General features: G+C 38.2%; 1 protein-coding gene across 9 annotated transcripts in view; it reads right to left on the bottom strand.

Annotated features, from left to right (window-relative positions):
- Gapvd1 (GTPase activating protein and VPS9 domains 1) overlaps positions 1-18,630 on the bottom strand; it is a 50,471-nt gene that overhangs the window by 25,663 nt on the left and 6,178 nt on the right. The window lies entirely within an intron of this gene.

Below are 18,630 nucleotides of genomic sequence, written 5' to 3'. Positions count from 1 at the left end.
CCCACTGCGTCGGATTCTTCGATATCGGATTGACCCGGAACCACACAACACCCGTGTTGTGGACTGCGGACTATATGTGGAATATATGTATACATATCTATAACATGCTTTGGTGATGGGAAAAACTGTCGGATATAAAAAAATTCTCAAGGGAGTCACTGTAGCGACACTATTCAAAATTTTGTACATTTTTATCTCGAACGGATCAATGGATTTGATCCAAACTCTTTTGTACGGCACTAAAACTGAAATGATTGATGAGCACGAAACTTACGAATTGAGACTATATTGGTCCACATCTTCGGGTATCTCCCACACAAAATTTTAACATTTTTCTAAGAACTGCTGGATCATTTTCAGAAGTTTTACAGTGGGTTTTTCTCGCGGCTCTACAATTTTTTCGGGGATACATCCATTCTTCCTGAGATAAAGTCCTAAAAGATCTAAAAAACCCTGTCGGCGCCCAGTAGAATTACTGTTGAGCACACAATCGCATTGCGTCGGGTTCTTCGATATCGGATTGACCCGGAACCACACATCACCCCTACCAAAATTATGTACACAGCGGCTTCCACCTCAGTGTATATATGTTTGTATTTCTATAGTTTTTCTGTATTGGGAGCAGATGCTTTTTTTGGTCCGAGCCGGGACGGAGGAAAACTCAGAACAAATATGGATGTGCTCGGTGTATCACATCCTCATCCACCAAATTCAAACTTCGGTAAGATGCAATAGATTCCGGGAGTTGGTATATCTCAGGGGTTGCTCTGGACTCGTCCATGTGATGGAATACAACCGGGACTAAGTTGCTGTATGTTGGGTGAACACATCCTCCATCGTCATCAAAATACGAGGCTACCCCGTACCACACAACTGCAGCCGCACACACTTAAAACCAATCCTTGAAAATGCATCCTTTTGCAATTCAATTGCAATGGACTCCGAGTAGGATCGAGGGAATAGTGGATTTCACGAATCGCAGCGGCGCATGAAAGCAGGCGCAACAACAACTGCAGCTTACAGCGTTGTGATGGTGGTACTTTCCGGTTGCAACAGTATGTTCAATATGGACCTATATCACCTGAACCTGGCTTTAATTACTTGTACATGGAATGTATGCGGTTCAGGGACATACGCAGGGGGGGGCACTGGGGGTCCGCCCCCCCCCCCCCCCCCCCCCCCGAAATGGTTTGGTCGACTAAAATTTTTTGAGCTACTTTAAGTAATTATTACGTTTTTTCACTAAAACAATTTTTAGTTTTGGAATTATCAAAAGAAAACTTAGATTGTTCTGAATGTTATGTACTAAAAATGTAATTTATGAACAAGTTGTCTAAGAAATATTTATTTTTTTTTTTTGTTTGAATACTCTTTTTGAGAAAACTTCCAGTGAAATCTGAATGACTTCTTTTTCTCATGTAGTTTCATTATCAAATAATAAAGGGTCGAGGAATTCATAATGAATATAAAGGTCTTGAGGCTTTAAACTCATTCTGTATTCAAAAAATTACGAGCTTAGTATTGTTCGGATTGGAAGTGCATGGAATGACATTTTTACATTTTTCCGTGGAGTATATCCCTAAAACCAATAAGAAAATTGTTTTACTGCCTTAATTTTTTTTATTATTTATTTAATGGAGAAAAATTATTGTGTTGTGCGTCATAAAGTGCTAATATCTGCTATAAGTAGCATACCCACCTGAATTTTTTCTATCATTAAAAAAGTTGTACCTAAAAACAACCGCAAACAAAATTAATGCTCAAACATTGGTTAAATGGTATTAAAATCTTCTGTAATTTCGGGCATTAGGCTAACGATAAAAATCTACCTCATCGAAATAATGGCTTTTGACTTCTCATATGTTTCGACAAAATCCGCTTCAAATAATTTGGTGTCGATATAGCCCAGTTCTTTCGTCTATCTGGCTCTACCGCATGATAACTCTCGAACGGATCAACCGAACATTAAGCAATATCGTTCCATTTCTTTTTCCCACAAGTCTACAAAATGTTTCACTAAAATGGTGCCCACAATAACTGTCGAAGGTCCAAATCGATTTCTTCGAGACATAGATTAGGTTCGAATATGGATTATATCGGTTCATTCCTTCAGGTACCTCCCATACAAAATTTCAATATCTGATTCCACCGAAACTTTGAACATCCTAAAATTACTTCCGGACGTACATGTGTATATCAAGTACCAAGAGGGTCTATATGGGACATCTTCGGATACTTTCCTCACAAATTTTCAAAATAAGTGCAATATAAGCGATGTTCGAGAATCCGTTGGAAATTTTTGCCAATGCTACTCCTTGCGATATTCGATGTTTCCTGACATAACAGTTCAAAAGCTCTAAATCTTACCATGACCAACTAAAATTATCGTGTCAATAACTATCAAAAGGAATGACTTCCAAGATTAGTCCACTTCCAAAATGGACCATATCTTCTCCACAAAATAGCAAAATTTTGTGCTGTTATCGAAGTCACATCTATGACCACAACATAAACATTTATTCGCAACGCTCACAATCGTGAAGTTTTATACCCAAATGTTTCGATATTTTTTGTCGGAAAGTGTATACGTCCTAAAAAGAACGAAATTCTGAAACTCCCTGACTACACAATTTTTAGGACAGAGATATTGTTTGTGAAGCCCTGTTTATTGATAAAAGTCTCAACTCAAACAGGCTGAGGGTACCCAGCAAAATGTTCGATGTCAAGGATGCCATCCAATCATGGGTGCAAGTGATCTGGCATGTCATCTTTTTAGCATCTTCTTCGATGAATTTTATTTGAGCGTGGACCACAAAAGATGCTATTCATTTTTGGATGCAAAGCATGTCATTTACACCAATGCTTTGACATGTCATTTTCACCAATGCTTTGGCATGTCATTTCCACCAATGCTTTGACATGTCATTTTCACATTATCATTACAACGAGAGTTTTAACAACGTTGGTTGTGATTTCGAGTCTCCGACAGCATCAAGCCTATTGTAAATAATTAGTCGTATATATTTAGAAAGATGTGCATAAATAAAAACACAAAATTCATCTGTATTGGATCGATGGAATGGGGTCAAATGCTGATGAAAAGATCGGATCTTTCACGACTTCGTTTGAACCAATGCAGAAGATGTCATGAAATCACGTCATCGCATGGAACCCCTTCCTTCAAATTTTGCTGGGTTTATATATCTATGTCGGCAAACCCGACTGATACTTTTTTACTTGTTTTCGAGAAAACAAAAATTATGAATTTCATAAGTTGGTGCCGACAGAAGTGCGTACTCTTTGGTCATAGTCCTTGGAAAGTTTTAAATGTCATCGAGTTCATTAACATCTAATCGTATAATTAAGGTAGAAATAAGGCGGAACAACCATTGGGTTATCAGATGGAGTTTTTTCGACTTAACCTATTTTGTCAGGACTTAGCTAAATTTTGCCGAGCCCGAATGTGGGTTTCGTAGTCTCAAATAGTACTGCGTGTAGAATTCGAAGTATATGAATCGGTAATTGGTATTGCTCGACTCCTGATAAAAATGTTTTCTGTTATAAAAGCCTGTTCCAGAACCTGCAAGAATCTACACATTTTTACTACTGAAAATGAGTAGATTCTTGCAATACTGCAACAGACCATAAATGTAATTTTCTAATTTTTTTAGTTGGCTTGCATGGACTCTATAACTTCTGGTAAAATAGTAAAGTTTTCGTGTATTTATGACATAAAAGAATATTATTTTCTTACAATAGCTGGCAATGTTTGATTGGAATTGTTCGGTACAAGTCTAATCTGCACTCGGGGATTCGAGTTATTCTTTTTTTGAGTTATTTATTTCAATTAATTAATGGTATACAACTAGCATTAATAGGTTTTTAAATAGATCTTCTTATCAGCATCAGTCCTCGCGGCAAAAATGTGTCCAATTGATAACTTAATAAGGCAAAAGTAAAACAAAACTTTTTTAATGGGACTGAAGTTAATGTGTGATATATGGATATGCACTTTAAAGAATACGAAATACTGAAAATCTTTGAAATAGAATTGAAAATGCGAAATAAGAGCTACTGTGGTTAAAAATTCTGGGATACAAAACGTAAACCTACATGTGTAATATTCATGTGAAAGATTTTTTAGTTATTGCGTCAATTCTGTTGGAGAATTTGGTTAAAAACTTCAAAATACCATGCGTAACTTTTGTATGGGGACTGTACTGAACGTATTATGAAATGCTTCATTTAACTCTGTTCCAAATTTCAAACTAATATCTATTATAATGTAAACTCTCTCTATTGAAATTATATACTTTGTGTCAATATTTCATATAAAATCAGCTAAAAACTCTTTAAAATAGCTTTATGTAACGCTACACAACATTTTTTAATTTGTTTGTTTGTTTGTTTATTCATTCCATTCTTTAATACTAAAGCCTCCAAGGCCAAAAAATAGTATTAACAATATATCCTTATACTCAATATCACTAAATAATCCACAATGTTACTTTATATAATTGGCTCCCCAGCCATAACTACCAAGAAGAGAAAAAAAATATTCATGATTTTTGGTCAAGGTGGGCCCCCCCTGAAATGAAATCCTGCGTACGTCCCTGATGCGGTTAGTAGTCAGGTGTCGAGGTAGAATGCCCTAATTTATACAACCGCCGATAATTAGTTGTACTCAAGATTAAAGGCCCAAAACTGGCCCGCTTCTGGAAGTTCATAACCGACTGGTCTTGGGGGACTTCAATGCTCATCATGAGTTGTGGCATTTGGTCCTCGGAAACGACCAGAGGAATATTGTGCTGGCTGAGCAGATTGATAGCTCTACGCTTTGCACGGTCACTGAGAACGCCCCTACCACAATTAGAGGAAGTATCGTAGTTCGTCAGATATCAGATCAAATCATCAGAAGAATTGTAACATTGGTGCTGGAATAAGTGAATCGTGAGCAACGGTTAAGTCTCCCTCGAACCCTGGGTAGAAAGAGGATAGGACCACAGTCACGTTTGACAACGTTACGCTGATTGATCCGTAGAGAGCTGCAAGTAACTTTAATCTTCTACAACAACTACAATGGATGATGTCGCAATGAAACATATGGATGAGCCTGAATTGAGTATGTCACCAAAGTTCCCAACCTGTCGCTAGCCTACATCGAGTCTGGAAAATGTACAGGGTGGTCCCGTTGCTGAAGTCACAAAAAAAGATGCCAACAAAGGTGAATAGTGTAGACCGAATATACTCCTCTCCAGCACCAAAAATAGCTGTCCATATACCGATCATCAGCATGGGTTCCGTTAGCAGTGTTAAGGTTCCACCCCAACCGCTGCAATCCGCCCTAATGGACATAGAGAAGGGGCTGATCGATATCGATTTATAATCGATAGATTCCCGCCTCTAATAATCCTTTACTTTTCGAGTAGTCGTGAAAGTGTCAAGATCGCCCCGATCGCCAAATTAAAAACCCCCAATTTAAACCCCAAACAATAAAAACATCTGTCGTCTGGCAGTGATTTTACGAATTTAAAATAAGTGTTTTTCCTCATTGTGCCAAATAAACATCACGTACATAAGTATTCATATACTTGTGGTGTCCAATATTTGCTGTGTTGTAGTTGTTGCATTTGCCGGCAATAAACATTTCAAAGCTCTAAATTACGTCGGTAATTTGGAACAATAATTACAGATTCCTCCTCCTTTTGGGGAAATCTGTACAAGCAGTATAGCACTACAATAGCTTCGAACGTCATTTCCGCACATAATAGTCGAGGAACCAGAAAAAGGCGTGCAATAGGACGCCCCAACAGTACGGTTACCTTGAGAGTCATCCTAATTACCATATGATGAATAGGACTCCCTCACTCTGGCACGTCAGATCTTAGAGAGATGGGGAGAGGTCCAACGATACAAGACAGGACTCCTATATCAGCAAGTCTATCAAGCAGTTTTGAATAGCATTCACACAGATGCAGTCGCAGACAACAGAAACTATCGTGTGATTGTGTCCATCGGAGTACAACCAACCTGAATAAACTATTTTGGCTAAAATAAGTTGGGGATGCTGCAGTCGTTTTAATTCCTATAGGACAAGGATTGATGATACTGTGCAAAACATCTGCCCATCATGAGGCACAGGCCCGCACTGCCCTGCCAAACCTACTTAACTAAAGACGAAAACGGCTTAAACCTTTGAGTAAAGTTTTGCGTTGGGCGTTGAAAAGAAAACAATAGCAACAGGTCGGCGTCGATCTGATTCTGTTTTTGGCTTAACTCCTCCACTAGCTTTATTGTTGCAACCTACGAAGAAGCCCCAATTTGAGACCTGGAGATAGAGCCACAGCCGGATTGAGCAGAAAAATCAACAGCTGTTACAACAACAATGATGACTGATTTTACTTACGAACTGAGTATCCTATTTGCCTCAACACTTTGCACATTGCAAAATTTCTTCCAAACCCACATCTAGTACAGTGAAGGTCTTCATCGAACACATCTCAAGGTGTTCGAGGATAGTTTTTAAATTTTTACAAAAGGAGGTACTCTTTGTGGTCCCGTTTCTGATATAGTGGTACAAAAGCTGTATAAAATTCTGGAATGCCCAACTAAAACGGTTTATGGGCTATCCATCAAAAAAGTCTCTGATATATGACTTCAAATATTTTTTCAAACGTAAATCAAGTTCCCTCACAAAAGTTCAAGATTTTCGGTTAAGCGCAGTTTAAGGCCTGTTTGAAAATTGTTTTAACAACTTTTATCAAAGGTATTCCTCGAGATTCAGATACAACAATTTAATTTTTTCTTGAGCAAGTCTATGATCGCTGAGAAAATGACCCAAAAGCTCTTTTAAGCTATTTCTCGGATAGTGTGACAATATTAATAGCGGGTAGTCGTTAAGATTGTTACAACTTTAAAATTTTATATTTTTAAAATTTCCCAATATTTAGGACCACTACTTTGTACACCCCTTGCACTCAAGTAGTTTGTGGTGTTTGCTACAACGCTCACGGTGCTCTTGAAACAAATTTAAATGGAAGGTGCTTACACCTGGGAAGTTTTTGCGGATTTTGAAACTACAATGTTCATAGAAAAATCAAAAAACAAAAAAATCACCGGCGCGCTTTTTAAATAAATCGTTCAAATTGAAATTTTTTAGGTTTTCACGATTTTGCTTGGAAATCGCAAGTCATATCGAAATGGGACTAAAGAAAATGTTGTAGCTATGAAAATTCTCTACAAGATTGACTTTTATGATATCTTCGTAGTTTTTACCTTTACTGAGATATATAAGTTCAAGTTAGGAAAATTGATTGACTGCATCGCCTCCCTATAAAACAATGTCATGTCTGCAATTTCCCAACTTAAACGTATGTGTCTCAAAAATGGTAAATTTTCACAGCTATAAAATATTCTTTAGTCCCATTTCGAAAGGATTCGCAGTTTTCAAGCTATATCCTGAAGATCTAAGAAAAAAATCCGACAGTTTGATCTGAACCTCTATATCTCAAAAATGGTAAAACCTAGGAAAATACCAATCAACCAATCTTGTACAGAATTTTCACTGCTACAACATTTTCTTTAGTCCCATTTCGATTTATTAAAAAATCCATCCAGCGATTTTTTATTGTTTTTGGATTTTTACCATCTATAAACAGTGCTGTTTCAAAATCAGCAAAAAAAATTCCCTGGGGTAAGCGGTTTTCATTTAAAGTTAAGGTGCACTGTGCATAACATTGTAATATGAGGAGGCGATACAGTCAATCCATTGTCCTAATTTGAACTTCTATATCTCAATAACCGTAAAAACTACGAAGATTTCATAAGAGTCAATCTTGTAGAGAATTTTCATAGCTACAACATTTTCTTTTGTATACATAGGACTTTCGGCTTCCAAGCAAAATTGTGAAAACCTAAAAACCCTTAAAAATGTCAACTTGTATCGCGATTTATTTCATTTCTCATCTATGAACATTGTTGTTTCAGAATCCGCAAAAACTTCCCAGGTGTAAGCTCCTTCCATTTAAATTTGGTTTACCTTGCGCTTTAAAGGGTGACCCCCCATTTGCAAACTTCAGAAAATCGAAAGAAAATTCATTGACTTATTTATTGGCTAAAAACTGGGTTTTCTTGAAAAGACATTTTGAAATCGGTGCCAACTTTAGCTCGAAAACTTATCAAGGATTTCAAAACCTAGTCCTTCACCGACCGTTTTTATTTTTAATTTTTTTTTGCCTATTTTATGAACAAATAACATAAGTTTTTTAAGCCAAAAATTTAATTTTTGATTTTTAGGTCCACCATTTTTTTAGTCGATCGATAAAGGATTAGATCTTCATGTTCTAATTAAGATTTCGAGCTAGAGTTGGCACCGCAAAGGTAGTGAGCTAACATGTGACGCGCGTTCACCCATAAGAACGTTAAAAACGTGGGTTTGGGCGTCGGGTTAGTAACCCTCTCCTAGAAAAAAACAGCCTACTATGAAAAAACGAAAGAAAAGAAAAACAAACCCCTCTAAAGTTGACGAACCCCGCAAACGTTTTAAGGACCTTGATCAACGAATCTGCACCTGGAATGTTCGCACTCTTTATAGAGAAGGTGCAGTCTTCGCATTGGCAGACGTACTTGAAAAGTACAAGGCCGATATTACTGCCATACAGGAAATACGATGGATTGGGAAAGGCGTCACAACAACACCTAAAGGTGACGCACTGTATTACAGCTGCCATGACGTAAAGCATGAGTTTGGTTGCGGATTCGTAGTTAGTCGGAGACTAAAACATCTTGTATCCAGCTTCACCCCAGTGAATGAAAGACCTACTGCAATTCGAATAAAAGCTAAATTCTTCAACATCAGCTTTATTTGCGCTCATGCTCCCACTGAAGAAAAGGATGAACAGACCAAAGATATATTTTACGAGCGCTTAGAAGAAACATATGCCCTGCCCATGACATTAAAATCATTCTAGGCGATTTTAATGCCAAAATTAGAAAGGGGAATATCTTTGGCCCAACAGTCTGGAAATTCAGTCTCCACAGTGAAACATCTGACAATGGTATGAGGCTGATAGACTTTGCAGCTGCAAAAAACATGGTAGTTAGCAGTACCAGATTTAATCATCTCGATATTCATAAGGGCACCTGACTGTCTCCAGATCAAAGAACAAGTAATCAAAATGATCATGTTGTGATAGATGGAAGACATTCATCGAGCGTGTTGGGTGTACGATCGTTCCGAGGCGCAAACATTGATTCGGACCACTACCTTGTTGCAGCAAAGGTACGTACCCGTCTAAACGTTGCAAATAAAGCACGAACAGACACAACGCGGAAGTTGGACATCGATAGGCTGCAAACACAACAGATAGCCACAGCACATTCCACTCAACTAGCCAAATTGCTTAATGCGAGCAATCCTTGTCCCGATAACATAACAATACAATGGCAAAATATTGCCCACTCCATGCAAACAGCCGCAAAATCCATACTTGGATTCCAGAGACCTCCACAAAGGAATTCATGGTATGACCAGGAGTGTCGTGCTGCTACCGAAGAGAAAAATGCGGCATATAGGGCTACTTTACAATCCGTAGCAACGCGTAGCGCACGAGAGAGATACAGGGAGAAAAGGAGAGAGGGGAAACGTCTTTTCCGCAGGAAAAAGAGAGAGATGGAAAAGCGGGAGTGTGAAAAACTCGAGATGTACAGGAGCCAGAATGAAGTCCGAAAATTCTACCAAAGTGTCAAGCATCAAACTGATGGCTTTGGTACAGGCACATCCTCCTGTAGAGACCAGCAAGGTAATTTGGTAACTGATACAGATAGTGTACTCAGGATATGGAAAGAACATTTTTCAAAACTGTTGGTATTCAATAGCAGCGAAGACGACGAAGATACCACAGTCCCAATCCCAGAAAATGGTATTGAATGTATACCGCCCAGCCAAGATGAGGTAAAAACAGCAATAAACCGGCTGAAGAATAATAAGGCAGAAGGAGCCGATGGCTTACCAGCCGAGCTGTTTAAAACCGGAGGTGACGCGCTGATAAGGTGTATGCATCAGCTAGTTAGCACCATCTGGCAGGAAGAACGCGTACCCGACGATTGGAACCTGAGCATCCTGTGTCCCGTCCACAAGAAAGGAGGTAAGACTGTATGCTCCAACTATAGGGCATAAGTCTTCTCCCTATTGCCTATAAGATCGTGTCAGGGATATTGTGCGAACGTCTAAAGCCCATGGTCAACGAAATAATTGGACCATACCAATGTGGCTTTTGACCTGGCAAGTCCACCATTGACCAGATATTTACCCTGCGGCAAATCCTAGAGAAGACCCAAGAGATGCAGATCGACACATATCATCTTTTTGTCGATTATAAAGCAGCTTTCGACAGCCCCCTCCGATCAAAGGTATTCCATGCAATGTCTGAATTTGGTATCCCCGCAAAGCTCATCCGGCTTTGTAAAATGACTTTAACTGATACTAGGTCCTCAGTAAAAATTGGAAAGAACCTCTCCGAACAGTTCAGCACCAAAAGAGGTTTCAGACAAGGAGACAGCCTTACGAGATGCAAATGTCAAAAGAAATGGCACAATTTACACCAATAGCCACATGTTACTTGCTTATGATGTTGACATAGACATCATGGGACGATCAGTAAAGGAAGTAACTGATACCTTTAGGAAGGTCGAAGCAGAATCTGCGAAAGTGGGTTTGGCGGTAAACGGCGAAAATACCAAATTAATGGTGTCGACGCGCAAAGCATCCATAGAGCTCGGACCAACTGTGGAAGTTGGTACCTATAATTTTGAGGTAGTTAAAGACTTCGTCTACCTCAGCACTGCCATAAACACAACAAACAACATCAGTTGTGACATAAGAAGAAGAATTGTATTGGCCAACAGATGCTACTATGGTTTAAGTAAGCAATTTAAAAACAAAATCACATCTCGTCAAACAAAAGTAACACTATACAAAATGCTGATACTACCCGTGCTAATGTATGGCTCTGAAGCATGGGTACTTGCGCAAGCAGATAAGGCAGTGCTTGGTGTGTTTGAGAGGAAAATTCTTCGAAAGAACTACGGGCCGATTTGCGTTGACGGTGAATATCGACGTCGTATGAACCACGAGCTATATAAGCTATACAAAGACATGAATATAGTTAAACGTATCGAGATGCAACGATTGCGTTGGCTAGGCCATATCATAAGAATGACCGCTAAAAAAGCGTATGAATACATGCCACATGGCGGTGCACGCAGAATCGGCAGGCCTAAGCTTCGATGGAGCATACAAGTGGATGAAGAAATGAAAAGGCGCGGTATCCCAAAAAGCGAAGCGAAAAACAGAGAGGAATGGAGATCTTTTCTTAGTTCGGTCTATGGAACAAATGTTCTGTAATGGGCCAGCTAAGTAAGTAAGTAAGTTGGCACCGCAAAACGATTTAATAAAAACAGTGTTTCATAGACGGCCACAAAACTACGTAATATTTTTCATCAATATAAATTCGAAAAGTAGATTAATTATTTGAAATGAAAAAAAGGTACCAAAAAAGATTCGTAGTTTTCTCGGAGAAAATGAATAAAAAATGGCTTTAATTAGGCTTTACAACACCCCTTAATTTTATTGTCCATACTTCTTTCGATAATGGCCGGAATGTTTCCAAAAAATCGTCAAAGTGGTATTCATGCAATATAAGAAGCACTCTGTTTATTTTTTCTACACTGTGTTGATTGGATCTGTCAGGGAATAATAAGGCTCACTGTTTATTATACCCTAAATGCTTAAAAAATGTAGGGACTTCCAAAACTTATTTTGTCACCTTCAAAATGTTATTTATATTCAAATTATTATCGAGCTTTTTGTAATACATTTAGGTCAACTCCACTCACTCCCTTAGTTATATTATAGAACCATGGCCTAAAGGTATTTAGCTATCGGCAAAGCCGAGTGATTTTATTTTATTTGCTAAAATATACTCAAATCTCACTATCTGTCAATGTCAATTTGTATACATCCCTCGTTTATAAATGATATTTTAAAGGCGTACATTTTCAATAGCAAAGCAAATGAATAAAATAAACAGCAAACAATTGGGTTATTACAAAAATGCATATTGTCTAAAAAAAAATAATATTTAAAAATAACAAATGATGAAATACTAACACAAATATTAATATAAATATAACGGTGAAAATGAGAAAAACTTGTGATTAAACAGGGACCATGTAACTACAATAACTTCTTCATCAAAGAAAGAAAAAAATTGTATGCCTAACCCCAAAATTCCATCCATCTTATTTCCTCAAATAAAATATTTACATATTTTAATGAAATAAAAAAACTCTGGAATTTATACACGCAGAAATAAAAACATCAACATTGCTCTCCATTTGCCCCCAAAAACTGGGTTTTGTAAAACTGTTCCTTTGTAATAAATTGTATTTAATCGTTGATCCATAGTTGACATGTTTAAATTTGAGATTATATATTCTCTTAGCAATGTACACACATACATATGTATATGAAGTATGTACATTGTGCGCTTTATTAAATTTTCACTGGACCCCAGACGTTATACTGCCAGTAGTTGAGTGTTAATTATAGCGTGTAAACAAAGTTATATACGTTTTACTTTTTATTGAACTTGACTGACAGACACACACGCTTAAATTTTGTAATAACTCTCAACTATGTAGTATTAAGCTGGAAGTAATTACTTTGGTTCACAAACAAAATATTATCTCCCCAGGCACGACGACAAACACCCATAATGTAAATATGTTTGTTCGTTCGTTCATACATATTTAATAAAACGTTTGTTCTAATCGATGTCATTTTACATTTTGTATGACATCAATGAATATTAAGGTGGTTCATTAAGAGAACTCTATACAATGTACTGGTCTGTCACAGAACATGAAAGAATCTACTATTGAAATTGTTACCATTTTTTTATACATTTTCTCGTTTAGAGCTAAGCTTGACGATCGAAATTTTTTGCAATTGAAAAAGGAAAGCCAAGGACTCGAACCCATACAGCCATCAAATTATGTGACTATGTAGTTTCGCTGTTAGTTTTTATTTTTTTTTTTTTTTCTTTATAAATTTGAAAACTTTTGCAAATATTTCTGTACGGGAGTACTGCGTAGCTCTTTTATATTTAAATAATTTTGTGATTGAGCATTTTTTTAATCAGCCATAAATGATTGCATCGTATAAAATTAGAAAGTCACGAGTGTTTATAACGCAAATTATAGCTTATATTAGTTTCAAATAAACTCTTATTTTAAATCTCAACATTTATGAACTTAATATACGACCCCTCTATATAAATGTATGTAAGTACATACATACATATGTATATAAAATGTTCATTAATTGATTGGCATTAATTTCTCTTATGTGCACATTAAACGCACATATAATCTCTTATCAAAGTTCAAAAACCTATTGGAACACGTATTTGTAAAAACGGTTTGTTTTATTTTCACAAGTAAATTGTTCCAAAATGTATAAATAATATCGGAAATGAAATCTGATACTGCTGTCTTATTGTAGGTGATTGCATAAATAAAAAAATACAAAAATATACTACCACTACTATGTGCCAAAAAAAGATATGCCCTCAGCCCCGGACCTAAAGAAAAGAACTAAACACAGCACATCTATAGGGGTTTGTTGTGTTATTGGGACAATTTCTCAGGAAGTATGGACATGCCCCGAAAAAATTGTACCGTCGTAACGACGAGTAGGGCCGCATATACAACATATTGAAAAAAATTATATTCGGACATACTCCGAGTCTGTGAGAAATAATACGATGTACAACGTTTGGATCAAATCAGGTTTGAGGGTTATCCCAATTTAGTTAGTGCCTGCAGGCTTTTTTATCGCTTTTGGGCCAATATCACAGGAGTATCGATTTGCCCCAAAAGAATTGCTCCGCACGCACAGTGGTTCAGAATCGTTTTTTCCTGGCCAAAATTCTGTAACTTTTGAATGGATAGAGATATTTTCATATTCAACCAATTTGGTTGATAAGTTTAGCTAAAATATTCAAAATACTGAAACATTAAGAAGTACCGTTGCATGTGGACTATCCCAAAACGTGGACCGACCTTCGCAATTTTTTGCTCTCGACATTGTCAGTGAACTATAAATATTTATACCAAAATTCATTTGCCAACGCCAACTCCTTTTATATTTGGCCACCGTTTATTTGAACTCGCGACATAGTGCAGCATTTTTTGAGGTTATGCGCCATTATCTCGGGAACTATGGACTTGCCCTCGAAAAAAAATACAATGGCGTAACGGGGGCCGCACGAACATCCTGCTACAAAAAATTTTATAACGATTCGTGAGGTGTCACTAAATTGCACGTATTTCAAATTTTGTGTGGGAGGTACCTGAAGGAGTGGACCGATATAATCCATATTCGAACCTGATGTATGCCTAGAGGTAGTATTAGCATATGCAAAGTTTCGTTCAATTCCGTTACTCCCTTCGAGAGTTATCGTGCGCACAAATTTTGCGACAATTTTTGAACATTTGTGAGGGAGGTACCTGATGGAGTGGACCTATTTCTATTTGACCCATCTTCGAACTTACAACTAAGTTTGGGCAAAATATTACGAAAGCCAAAATTTTAACCGAACCGATTGATCCTTTCGAGAGTTATCGTGCGCACCAGCCAGACTGACGGACATTGCTAGATCTACTCAAAATTGTCTGAAACGGATATCGTACAAACTTACTTGGGGTCTAAAACCACTATTTCGATGAGGCACATTTTTGGTCGTATCAAAGTGTAAATACCCTCTTTAGCCTAAAGGCTGAGGATATAAAAATGTCGATTTGTGTAACAAACTGTAATTAATATGGACAACGGTATTGAAAAACAAGTAAAAACGGCGTTAAGTTCGGCCGGGCCGATGCGGGGGCTAGACGTCACAATCCTCTCATTTAACTTCTTGTAGTGTTGAACTGGGAGGCTGTGATAGACCAAAGGTTATCCACTCTGTCACGCTCGAAACTCATAGTGCATCTCTGGACTGAGTGACACATATTTGGTAGCGATCTCATACCAAAGTAATGGTGAGATCCCCTAACACCGGGGTGTAATGCGACCTCGTGCCTATCGGTGTTCCAAGGTTTGCAGTTAGGGTAACAGTAGTTAGCGCCCTAGTCATGGTAGTGGAGGGCTATGCCATGGCTGTCCTCAGCTCCCCCATAAACTCATATTCTTATGGATACTCAATTAAACAAACAAATAACCCCAATTCCGATTCACCCTCATCATCGACCATTGCTATGCACCCGGACAATGTTGCACCTCGTGCGAATACCCAATCCCTGGGAGGGGACGTCAAGAGAACGACACTGGACAGTGTTAGCGACGCCATAAATAAGCAGAGGGAATTGCTCGAGCTCCTGAGGGACAACGAGAGTCTCCGACTAAGTCAGGAGAGCCCCCCCCCCATTGGACTGGGAGAATTGGGAGGATGATGAGATGGATATTACAATTATCCCATCTCGATTTTCAGCCATTTCGGTTGGATACTGACGTCGCAATCTTCAGTATTACGAAAATCGGGAGTTACCGTTCTATGGGGGCTATATCGAAACGTGGACCTATACCGACGAATTTTAGTCGGAAATGGGGCAATATGAAAGCGTGGCGAACAGTTTTATATCACATTGAAGACTAAATACCAAATTTCAGCCATTTTGGTGCAATATTGCAGACACAACCTTCAAAATACGAAAAATCGGGAGGTACCTTTCCATGGGGGCTATATGAAGGCGTGAACCTATACCGACAAATTTAAAGAGGAAGTTTGAGTACCCCCAACGAAGTCTAGATGCCAAATTTCACCCATTTCGGTGGAATATTGAGGCCACAACGTTCAAAATACGAAAAAACGGGAGGTACCGTTCTATGGAGGCTATATGAAGGCATAGACCGATACCGACAAAGTTCTGGGGGAAAGTTTTATACCACCAACGTAGACTAAGTACCAAATTTCAGCCATTTTGGTAGGATAATGAAGCGAAAACCTTCAAAATACCGAAAATCGGGAGGTACCGTTCTATGGGGGCTATATGAAAGTGTGGACCGACACCGACAAAATTCTGGGAGAAAGTTTTGTACCCCTAAAGAAGACTACGTACCAAATTTCAGCCATTTTGGTAGGATAATGAAGCTAAAACCTTCAAAATACCGAAAATCGGGAGGTACCGTTCTATGGGGGCTATATGAAGGCATGGACCGATACCGACAAAGTTCTGGGGGAAAGTTTTATACCACCAACGTAGACTAAGTACCAAATTTCAATCATTTCGGTGTGATATTGAAGCTAAAACCTTCAAAATACCGAAAATTGGGAGGTACCGTTCTATGGGGGCTATATGAAGGTGTGGACCGATACCGACAAAATTCTGGGGCAATTTTTATACCCCTAAAGAAGACTACGTACCAAATTTCAGCCATTTTGGTAAGATAATGAAGCTAAAACCTTTAAAATAGCGAAGATCGGGAGGCACCGTTCTATGGGTGCTGTATGAAGGTGTGGACCGATACCGACAAAAATTCTGGGGGAAAGTTGTATACCCCTAAGGAAGACTACGCACCAAATTTTAGCCCTTTTGGTAGAATAATGAAGCTAAAACCTTCAAAATACCGAAAATCGGGAGGTACCGTTCTATGGGGGCTATATCAAAACGTGAACCGATATATCCCATTTTCAATACCAACCATACTGCAAGTAATAAAAACTTCTGTACCAAATTTTGACTCTCTATCTTTAAAATTGCGAGCTGTATCTTGATTTCAACAGACAGTCAGACGGACGGACTGACGCACGGACAGACGGACATGGTCAAATCGACATGGAATTTTATGCTGATCAATAATATATATACTTCATAGGGTCTCCGACGAATATTTCGATGTGTTACAAACGGAATGACAAATTTAATTATACCCTCCATATGGTGGAGGGTATAAACACACATTTTTATCCATGTAATTTCAATATATTTAAAACAAGTCAAAAAGTACTAGTCGGCTTTACCAACAGAGATATACCCTCAACCTATGTGAATTGAAACTTTAATCTACGGTATTTTCAGAATTTTGTGGCCATTTTTGGTCATTTGAATTTGCCCGCAAATATGTGGATTAGGACTAAAGTTTAAAAGTATTGCGGAGGAGGTACTTAAAGGAATGGACCGACATAGTCCCTTATTGAAGTGGATCTTATTATCTTTTCGATAGATATGGCGTCCACTAGTCATCGTATACATTTTGGAAGCAAAATATCCCTGCAAATAGGACCACAACGAACATCATCGGTAGACGTTTCCAAAGGATCTTCGAACAACGCCTAAACTACACTTAGACACAAATGTTGAACTTTTTTGGGGAAGGTATCCTAAGGAGAGGACCGATATGGGTCATTTTAGAAGTACAAAGTTTGGACCAAATTGGTTGCCCCGTTCAAGAGATATTATGCATCATATCGGTAGTGCACATCTTCGAACTGAAAATAAGTTTGGACAAAATATGACGAAGGCCAAATTTTGGACCAAATCAGTTCGAGAGTTATTGTGCTCTCCAGCCACTACACACGGTGTCATAAGGGTTTTTTGCACCTTTCGGTCTATTTTCTCAAGAAGTATGGACTTGCTCCTCAAAAAACTTTTACCGTAGTAATTGAGGCAGTGAATGCAAGTGGCTTCAACAAAAATCAAAGTGATTCGAGAGCAGGTCTTAAAGTGAACTCATCCGAAATATAGTTCATATTCGAACCTGATCTATATCTGGTATATATCTTAATATGTCTAAGGTATGGACCAAATCGGTCACTCCCTTCAAGGGTTATCGTGCGCATAATTTTTCCGAACATTTTTGAACTTTTGTGGGGGAGGTACCAGAAGGAGTGTACCGATTTTCTCAGGAAGTATGGACTTGCCCCTGATGAAACTTTTACCGTCGTAAGGGGGACAGAGAGTAGAAGTTGTAGTTCCTAAACTGAACTTATCCGAAATTTAATTTTAAACTAAATTTGGACAATATATTACAAAAGCCAGATTTTGGACCGAATCGGTTAATCCCTTCGAGAGTTATCGTGCGCTGCAGAGAACTTGATAGAGCTTCTGAAAACTTGATGAATGTTTGGAAGACATGTAAAAAGTTTCGGCTAAGTCGGATACCGAATGCCCATCATTAATTTTTGTAGGGTCCGACAGGGTTTTTTTTTAACTTTAGAGTCATTATTTCAGGAAGTTTTGACTTGGCCCTGATAAAATTGTACAGCAAGGACTAAATGGAATGATGAGAAGGCACCATTTAGGGTGGTGTTCTGAAAGTGTAAATACTCTTTCATTACGTTGCATTTTTAATAAAGGACACACTGGAGTGGCATAGAGTACCACAAACTGATCTATCACACTGTAAGAATTCAATAAGGTTTGTTTTTTATCTACACCTCGATTCCTGCCGACAAAGCTTGCCGCCCCTCAACTTTTAGCTGATGAATTCCACGTACGACTAGCGTATATTACTGACTGTTGGTTTGATTATCTAACGTTTCAAACTAGACTCTAGCTCGTCGAACAGTA

Source organism: Musca autumnalis, unplaced genomic scaffold, assembly GCF_047663935.1.
Source record: "Musca autumnalis isolate F117 unplaced genomic scaffold, ASM4766393v1 scaffold_3, whole genome shotgun sequence".
Classification (NCBI taxonomy): Eukaryota; Metazoa; Arthropoda; class Insecta; order Diptera; family Muscidae; genus Musca; species Musca autumnalis.
Note: the sequence above shows the minus strand (reverse complement) of the source record. Positions and strands in the feature narration are given on the sequence as shown.